The sequence below is a fragment of the Perca flavescens genome, chromosome 9 (genome assembly GCF_004354835.1).
Source record: "Perca flavescens isolate YP-PL-M2 chromosome 9, PFLA_1.0, whole genome shotgun sequence".
Classification (NCBI taxonomy): domain Eukaryota; kingdom Metazoa; phylum Chordata; class Actinopteri; order Perciformes; family Percidae; genus Perca; species Perca flavescens.
The window spans coordinates 28019071-28028594 of record NC_041339.1 but is presented as its reverse complement, the minus strand read 5'-3'; positions in this window follow the sequence as shown (position 1 = coordinate 28028594).

Below are 9524 nucleotides of genomic sequence, written 5' to 3'. Positions count from 1 at the left end.
TCCCATGCAGCTTGCCACGTGTCATATATCCATTCACAAAGTTGTTACAGATGATTATCTCGACCACGTTTGGCAACAGACAAAGCTGCAAGCCCAATGGCTTACCAGGAGCGAAGGATCTAAAGCTCCTTGCAAGAGCATGACTAAAGTGCTGACAGTCTGAGCGGCTTATAGAGTAGAGTTGTTAAAATCAAGACACCTGCTGCTAAAGAGGACGGCTGGACGATGATGATGATGAACATCATGATGATTAAAAAAAGAGCAAAAAGAAAAGAATGAAGAGGTGTGATTGCAATGAAAGTGGAAAGGGAGGAGGTGATGATCATTGCGAGGATGGAGTTATTTTGAGCACCCTTGGTTCCAGAAGTAAAAGGACCTACTCATTTTTCTCATAGACAATGTTACATGACTAACAGTTGGAGCATTTCTATGGCTTGATGGATATAAAACTCCTCTGGTTGAATCATCAGTGTGAAAGATGATCAACTGTGTTAGAAAATATCTTGTTCTTTAAAAAAAACAAAATGTAGCCATGTGTACATAAACATTTTGGGTGAGTAGTTAAATACGACTCCCAAGATCACCGGGCTTAACATTTTGTTACGTGTTCCGATAATGACAAGAGGAAGCTAAACATTGCGTTGTTGAGAAAACTGATAATGCAATCTGCAGTTTAAATCAATTCACTTCTGGGTTAATTTAGCAACTATGGCACCATGTCTTAAACACAAAACCAACTGCTCTGGTTGCCTTTATCTCCATAGCAACAGCAGCTGAGGCTTATGGGTATTGTAGTGTTTAGACCAGGGCTGGGGGCGATGGCGAGAAAATCAGATATCAGGATATTCTTGACCAAATACCTCGATATCGATATTGCGGCGATATTCTAGGGTTGAGAATTGGTGCTTTAACAAAATATCTTCACACTTAAATTTTAGATAAATAATCATCAGTATTGTGGATATAATGTCTAAGTGGGGAAAAGGCAAATAACAGAACAGCTAGAACAGTCTGATAAGTTCAGAAAAGTACATCACTTTACTGTAATGCAGCCTTTAAAACCAGTAAAAGACAACACGTGTCATGTCACGATATTACGATATCCAAAATCTAAGACGATATTTAGTCTCATATCACGATATCGATATAATATTGATATATTGCCCAGCCCTAGTTTAGACCGTGAGAAACTGATGGACAAAACATAACTTCTCAGTAACTAAGTAATTAATTAAAACGGGCGGTGATAAGATGAAAGTATATAATTGTTACATTGCTTTGTTTTTATGTTAAGTGACATTAAGGATATCATTTCAGTAAAAATCTGAAATGGGGAAAAGACTTTCTCCCACTTTGCACCTCTATACTCATGATAAAAATATTAGAATATATGGTAAATCATAAATGTATCAAACAAATGCCATGCATACTGTACTGTATGTGTTCATTAAAAAGCTTCAGGAAAAAAATATTGGGCTAGAAGAGTAGAACACAAGAACATTTGCACAGTTTTCCATAAATGGTGGAAGTCCATGCTCTTATTATTTGCAGCACAAGCATGAATTTAAACACCCATACACACACAAGCACACAGTCAGATTTTTCCAATCTGCAAGACATCAGCAGGTTAAGATTATTATCACACAGGCAAGAGGTGGCACCCTGATTCTTATTACAGGTATGAATTACAATATTTATACTGCGTGTTTTATTTGTGGCTGGCAGACGGATGGCAGTGTTGCATTTTAATCCATTACACTGCGGCGGGGTGTCAAATTAGGCTGCTTCATTAATACACTATCCACAAGCGATAAAGAGGGATAAAGAGGATAAAATGAAAGTGGAGGGAAAAAAAGGAGAAGGAGGAGTGGGCAACTGTACATCAGGGAGAAATTATTATTATTCCCTCTCTCTCTGAGATGAAAGCAAATTAAAAGAACATACACCTTCTTCATCTGTTTGGATAAGTGGGGGGCCGGCGCCTGATGGATGACCGTGTTTACAAATGAGGGTGACAATGTTAAGCAGAGGAGCAGTACATGCATTTCCCACCAATAAGGTACTGGCTGGTCACACACACACACACGCACGCACGCACGCACACACACACACACACACACACACACACACACACACACACACACACACACACTGAAGAGGCAGACTGATGAGAGTCCCTTGGCTACCGGATTAGGCAATCTTCCCAACCGCCAGCAGATTGATAGAGTCACTGCTCACAGACGCAATTGCAACGGGAGGAATAAAGTTTGGCCTGCTGGTATCATCTATGCTTACTGCCAGCTTGGTATGAATCTCTGAGGAAGGATGACCTGCGAGCAACACAAGGCACAGGACATTTACCTCTGTTTCCTTTGTATCCATGAAGCTGTGATGGGCCACCATAGTCACATTACTGTCATGTCTGCCAGACAACAAACAATATTATTTTTATTCTTTGTTTATCATTTCATATAATTTCTGTATACAAAGATGCACCAATATTCTACCGATAATTCTCCACAATGTTTTTCATCTTGTATTGTTCTCTTTCAGAGCTGAAACAATTGGTATTTTGATAATCAATTATGTTTTGGGGGATTTCTTTGTAGCATACATGCCAAACATCCCTTGCTACATCTTCTCAAACTTGAGAAATTGCTTTCCTTTGTCTCATGTTATTGTAAACGGAACATCTGTGAGTTTTTGACTATCCCCTCCTGCTCTCGGAAACTGTGAGGCGCATTTTCACAATTTTCTGGCATTTTATAGACCATAGATTTACTGAGGAAAATAATTAGCAGATGAATCAATAATGAAAACAATTTTGAGTTTCAGCCCTATTCTCTTTCCTATTGTATTCTGTTATTTTCGGTACAGCATCCAAAACGTTTGAAGAATAGTTTGATGGAAATCAATGTCTTTTTTGCAAGCTGCATACTATAATTACTAAATGTAAAATGACAGACATGACGTGCATACGAGTGGGTAAACTATTATATAGTAAAATCAGAGCAGATGATCAAATGCAAGTAATTACATTAATTCAGATTGTTAAGCCTATTTAGGGATAAAAATGAAGAAAATAAAAACTTGTTTTGTCTCTTTAAATATCCTTTTTTTTATGTATTCAACACTACCACAGTGGAATTACCTTGACTTAATGAAGAATAAATACTCTGAGAAATAATTACCAGATAATTACAGTATGCTTTTGTTAACTTTATCATTGTTTTAGTGTTTAATCGTGCTACACTCGTACACTACACATATGTTGTTGTAACTGCAACATTATTTAAATTCTACAAGATTTGCAATTATATGTGCTGTCTATCATTGTGATAATAATAATAATAATAATAATAATAATAATTTATTTTCTAATATTTTTTTCCTTTCCAATGTATGTTAATTTGTCATTTTTTAAGCTCTACTTCTCAGTGTTTCCGATGCCACAGCTACATGTTTTGACATGTTAGTGAATAAATAGTACGTATAGTTTCATCAACAGCCAGACTGAAATGAAATGAATGAATGGACCGAGTCAGTCAAGAGCAATCGCTGGTGGAGAGAGGTTAAATGTCTGCATTAGAATGTGTTTGCCCCCCGAGCATGTTAAAGAGCCCTTTTTTCAGGATCCCCATAATTCCAGAGGCCCTAGCATGTCATCTTTCCCTGGGTGTCACAGGAAATAGACTGATGAATCACTTCCTGATGTCACTGCGGTGGACTGGTGACAATCAGCGAAATGATAGTGTCTGCCTGCCTACACATATCTGTAATTGATAGCCCAAACCCCAAACACTCGCCTCTCACACTAGCTATGATGGAACATTGGATTGAAATCACTCCGGATGAGGTGGGGTCTGGGCCATTTGTTATTTACTTCCCGCTTGCTTCACCACAGCCCCCCCCCCCCTCCTTCCACCCTCCCCAAACCCCTTACCAACACCACCCTCCCTTCAACCCCCACCCCCACTCGCCCCTGCCGCCAGAATTTTCGCCACAAGAACACATTATGGTAATCAGACAGTATGTGTGTATAGGAATCAATCAACGGAAAAGCCCATCGCAAGAGTTATGACACAGAGCAGTCTGTTTGTAACTTTTGATTAATGGGGAGATCTCCCGTTTTTCTGGATGGATGGGGGGACGGGACAACCTGCAGGACCGATAGGTTCAACGTGAATTGTGTTGGCTGCTTTTAAACTTCAGTTTAAATGTAGAAAGGCCTGTGTTTTTTGGGGAGAGGGGTGGCACCCCATACGGTGAACATTCGGTTTAACCCATTTTCTTGTATGGCTGCACAGTGGTGATGGATGCTATCTCAAATACCTCTCATGAGCGTTACAGCCACCTTGGCACTGCCTTTCTCTCCCTCTCTCTCCCGTACCTGCCATCCCTGCGCCTGCCTGATTTATAAAGTTGTTATGGCAATTCACTCTGATGTTATTTCCTGCCACATAAATACATATATCTCAGGTAGCTATTATAAGGCCTGTAATGGAGGAGCATCAGGGCTGCTCTGGGAATCCTTTTAGGATATTTGGCAGGATGCTATTGGTTGCACTGAGAGAGGAACTTACATTAGCATTAATCCAACAGGTTCAAGATAAAAGACTGCGGGGATTGTTTTATTATAATCAGACAGGCTCTTCTGTCTGATTACAATAAAGGAAATCTCCACCTCTGGATTTTTCTTTTGTAAAAATGAAGTTTCAAAGCTTTTTTTTGTTGACACTGCTACAGTTTCTCCGTACAGTGGTTTGACATCCGCACATCAGTCTGATTTAAGGGCAATTTTGCCTTTTTTTTAATAGTGGATAGAGAGATGAAAGGAAATTAAGTAACAGAGATGCAGGACGAGGTGCAACAACAAAAGTCCCTGTCTGGACTCAAACTAGGGACATTGTGATCACATGGTGTGCTTCTTAAACCACCAGGATGCCCCATCAGCACAGTTTTTTTATTACGAATGAACAAAAATGTAGTCGTACTATTTCAATTATTCACTATATTTTTATGAACTGCTCCAAGCCTAAGGCCCACATCGGCCACCAGTCTTTAGCACCAAATATTTTATGGTCCCAGTTTTAACATTCCAGCATGAGCAAACAAAAACAAAACAATTATCCATCGCCCTTTTGTAACTTCTGAAGATATTTAGGTTTGCAAATCCAAGGGGCAAACTGTTTGTGGACTCTCCATTATGCCCTTTTCTAATGTTGTCATTAGCAATCAGCTCACTGGGAAAACAGGATGACGGGAGGTGGAGGAAAATCATTCGAACCTTCAGCCTCGCCATGGATCCCCTGCCGCAGAGGGGGGTCAGGGGTGCCGGCCAGGGTGACAGCTTGGGTCAATACTCAGGAGCTGGTAGAGGATCGTGCAGTGGGGAGGGAGGTAAGGGGAGTCACAAGGGGGAGTTAGAATGGGTCGCGCTCCTGGATCAGCCAGCTTTAAGGTGAAGTCTGCAGAATGTTGAGACCACGAGGTGTGTGAGTGTGGTGGAAATTAGGGGGAGTGATAGTTGCTGACTGTGCCAGCTCAAGCCAGGAGTTCACACACACACACACACACACACACGCACACACACACAAGCTAATGAGAGGCAGAGTGGAGGTATTGAAAGGTGTGACGGCCTTGTCAGGGATTGTCCCTCCCTGTCCTCTGCTGCCAACCTGCTCCCCCCTCCGCCACTCAGAGGGCATGGCACACCACACAAGACTGACACCTGAAATATTGAGTTATCGATACAGTGTCTCTCATGCGACAGCGTGTGTGTGACAGCGTGTGTGCGTCATCGTGCGAATGAGGGAGTTATTGATACGCTGCCTCTGTAATGTGCGCATGTTTATGTGTGTCTATGACTTTTTTTTTTTCTGTGAGATGTCACTGTATGTGTGATGGAGTTATTGATATTGTGCACTTGGACTTGAACCACACATCGATTCCTAGAAACACAACACCTGCATGCAAGTCAGGTGAAACCGGCATGCTTCAGAAACACGACGAATAGGTTTGCTGGCAGAATCCAAAGTTTTCAGCAAAGACATCCAAGGACTTTGAAGATACATGTTCTTGAAACTACTCAATCAGCTGATGGGTTAACATTATGGGCTGATTATATATGTACACAATTGATGACATTTAGGTGATAACATTTGCGTGTGGGCAAAGAATAATGGAGAAAAAGAAGGAAAAAAAGTGCCAGTGGGTAATAGAAAAATCCGGAGGAATGGTGTCAGGTATGGATGTGAGATATACAGACATTTTTTGCCAGGCCTATTTCAGCCAGACAGTAGGGGGCTATTTGGAATGGAGGAAAGTAATAACCTCCATTTGTTCCCCCTTGTCCCTCGGCTTATGAAAAACGCCTTTACAACTTGCTTTGCCTTAACTGGGTTTTCTGGGAGATTTTGAAGTTTGGCAACTTGTCACTCGGATTGGAGCGGGTGGAAATATGATGTTCAGGTCATGGCTTTCTCTGCTAGTTCAATATGTTGCTGTGTGATTGAGGCAGGCTTGGCGAAGGGGATTTGGGCTATTAATAAAGCCAAGGGTGGTCTCGGGGCCAGCACACATTGTACTGCATTTGTCAAAGAAATAAACCTATAATGTTTTTTATGTGAATCAAAGCAGAAAATAGCCTTTGATTTGGTTAAAAGCTGAATATTTTGGATTAATTTAGAAAAACAATGAAAAGAATTTAAAAACTAGACACATTTTTTTTTGTACAAGAGGAGCAGTATCTACGCTATGCGTTGTTCCACATTCTGGTCTGGCGCTTCCCAAGCCCCTGGAGAGCTCGGTCAGCCGGCTGAGCTCCCGGCTCCCCCCTGTCTCCATCACTATCAATTGTCTTTGAACAGCTCCGATCATCACCTCAATTATCCGTTGTCCTGCCCACCTGATGGGTTTTTTGCCAACTATAACTTCTCTGTGGATGGACAGGGAATAATGACAGCTGAGGCCCGTGGTTGGGTAGCAGGGTGGAATACAAAGAGGGCATATGGATGTAAATGTGGGTGTAAAATACAGCTTCTCCACCGCACACACTGATGCAAACACACTTACATGAGACACACAAACATGAGAAAACACACGTACAGTCTTGTAGCTGCATAGACACTCGCACAGAGATATCCACAGATGTTGATGCAAGCACACACACACAAACCCCTTTCCCACCTCCTCCTGTAGAAAAGCCATTTACTGACCGAGCGCGGAGGTGTCAAGCTCTAAAGTGAATCTAAGAACGTGCTTGATGTGTTCTCTCTCTCTTCCTGTCTCTCTCGCTCCTCCGAGGCTGAGAGAAACTCATTTACCCTGCAAATCCAAATACACGAGCAGAGTGGGAAAATGTATTCATACCACAGGTGATCTTATTATGGGCGCGGTAAACTGAGCAATGAGAACATCATCCACTGCAAATGACACCTAAACAGATATCGACAAAGAAAAAAAAAAGTAATATCATCTGCATAATCAGAGAAAAGCAGTCAGATACCATCGTCTGGGAAATGGAATGAATCGAAAAGTTCAGTGCCGGAGCATCATGCTATTTATGCGTGATAGTAATTCGATTTAAAGTCAGCGAGGAATCTCCATGCTGTTAGTGCATGGGAAATAAGCGTGCCGTGGGTGCTTTAGCTATTAGCCAAGCAAAATACAAGGGAAAAAATAATCTAGTGCTGCAAACAAATAAGAGTTAACATAAAATTATGTACGAGACGAGGCACTGGAGCCGACACATGATTACAACTGTATTAAGCATACAACACATCAAATGCAATTATTACACCATACATTATCAATGTCCACTTATGACACTCCGCTATCTATCAGGTAACAACAACTAGATACTGAATAAAGTATCATTTTGCCTTTACTGCATCCCTCTGGGCCATTTCCAAAAAGAGGGTTTTTAACTAATCCCAGTCCCAACACTAACCCCAGTTGATCCCATGTTTATTCTTCAAACCATCATCAATATTGTATAACCAGATACTGGATAACTATTGGTTAAGTTTCACTGAAGCTGAAATGATTGGTAGTATTAGTAATGGATTAGTCAATCAACAGTTAGTTAATTGCAACCATTCTGATAATCAGTTAATTTCTACAGTCTAATAGTAATTTGAGGATTTGGGAGTTTTGGACTGTTGATGAGACAAAACAAGCACTTGGAGGACACTTGGGTTTTATAAAAAATTGTTATTGTATTTTTTGGCATTTCATGGAGAAAAAGATTAACCAAAATAAAAAAACAATTGGCAGACTAAGTGAAAATATTCATAAGCTCCAGCCCTATCTTTCACACTATCACCTGAAACTTTTAGATTCATGCAGTAGCCATGTATGAATTGGACTGGTAAATAATTGTCGTAAACTGACACAACTTGAGGACTGTAAATTAAGGATTACAAACAGTAATTTGATTTAACAAAGTTGCAAAGATACAATAAAAAAACATGTCGACCACCATTCATTCTGTGTCTTGCCCAAGACCATCCTTCCGATTGGTGGGCGACCGGTATACCACTCTGAGCCACAGCTGCCCCAGTGTGTTACCATGCTGTTACATGGTGTACTATCACAATGATTACAAATTAATAAAATACACAAAGAGCCAAAGATCCAAAGAATCCAAAAGTTAGGATAGTCATGTAATGTATGTACAAGATGTGAAACAAACACTGGCATCTGTATGGTCTGACCTGTAATTACTAGGGCTGTTAAAATGAATCATTGCATCGAAGCATTGCGATGCGGACCTGGACGATTCTGCATCGATGCAGTGACAGACCATAATCGATTATTGCCTAATGATGTTACTTACTCGCTGCTTTTTTTGTTTTTGCCTTTTGTCTGCTGTGTTCTGACTCTGCTACATTCAAGAAGTGTCATTTTTAAGAGCAGATACAATAAAAAGGGGATTTCATATAAATCTGACTGCTTGAATTTGTTGTTGAAAACCATGTGTAGCAATATATAATAGTATTGAGGAGGTGACGCATCATGATGCATCGATATATGCACCATGATATTGAATCGATTCGAATCGTTGACAAGATAATCATAATTGAATCGAATCGTGACACCAGTGAAGATTCACACCCCTAGTAATTACATGGACACATTAAAATGCTGAATGACTTAAAATGCTGTAATATTATCTTACTACTATATATTTCTACAGAATATACAGTTTTAGAAAAATACTATCAATTTGGAACATAACATTTTTGGTGTACATTATAATAACATTCTCCTATCCTACAATACAAATGGCTGCCATGCACTACTGAAATATAAACAGGAATTCTTATGTAAAATTCTGCAGAGGTTATAGTTGGCTCGTGATGGCAAATTATTATTCTGCATTGTCTCAGAGCCATCCAGCCAGATAGCTGAGCCATTAGCATTTTCCTCTTTGTTTTCATCTATAAACATTTTTGTTGTCCTGAAGGGTCATCTCTGTATTCTTCCATCTCTCCCTTCCTTTGTAATGAATGAGTGTAATT